Genomic DNA, 762 nt, shown 5'->3' with positions numbered 1-762 from the left:
CTCGAAACGTTAGGTCTTTCCCCTCCCTACAGATGCTGCCGGACCTACTGAGATTTTCCAGCATTTTCTCTTCCGGCCACGCTGACACACTGATGTGATCAACCGGTGAAGTGGGGATTGGGCCAAGGGTCGGAGCCGACTCGATGAGCCTCCTCTTGCACTGGAGGGGCTCTGTGATAACTTAAACATGTTGAAAGCGGCAGCATCCGGACACAAGGACAAGGTAAGGTCTCAGCCCAGAGTAAGTGTCCTATGTGATGACACACAGAACATCAGAATTAAATTGGTGAAATACATTTATGGTGGACTGGTGCCATCTGGTGGCTGAACGGGAGCAGTGCGACACGCATACATTCATTCAGGAGCATTTTAAATTGGAGGGAAATAAGCTACGAAGAGCAGGATTTTTTCAAGGAACACTTCATAAACTAATGTGAAGTACTAACATGACTGAGATTTTGCCAGTGAGCGATGGTGGTATAGTGGTGAGCATAGCTGCCTTCCAAGCAATTGACCCGGGTTCGATTCCCGGCCATCGCAGTTGTAATTTGGAAGTGAACTTTTCCGCGACTTCGTGAGTTTCAAACCGAGAAAGAAAAACAGTTTCTAACTCAGAATTTACGCGCAATTAGGGAGGGGAGTGAAATAAGTAACTTTCTGATCATTTTTAATATGGTTTCAATATGGACAGTGTTCCACTATTCACCCACAAGCAGTCAAACAACAGCTAAAAGCCGCAGCTTTTTCACTTCATCCTCAAGT

General features: G+C 45.9%; 1 non-coding gene across 1 annotated transcript; it reads left to right on the top strand.

Annotated features, from left to right (window-relative positions):
- Window positions 1–468: 468 nt before the first annotated feature.
- trnag-ucc (transfer RNA glycine (anticodon UCC)) lies at window positions 469–540 on the top strand. The gene has a single exon. It is a non-coding gene; the product is annotated as a tRNA-Gly (tRNA).
- Window positions 541–762: the final 222 nt, after the last annotated feature.

The sequence above is a fragment of the Scyliorhinus torazame genome, chromosome 24, assembly GCF_047496885.1.
Source record: "Scyliorhinus torazame isolate Kashiwa2021f chromosome 24, sScyTor2.1, whole genome shotgun sequence".
In the NCBI taxonomy this organism is placed as follows: Eukaryota; Metazoa; Chordata; class Chondrichthyes; order Carcharhiniformes; family Scyliorhinidae; genus Scyliorhinus; species Scyliorhinus torazame.
This window is presented reverse-complemented; position numbering and strand designations above follow the sequence as displayed.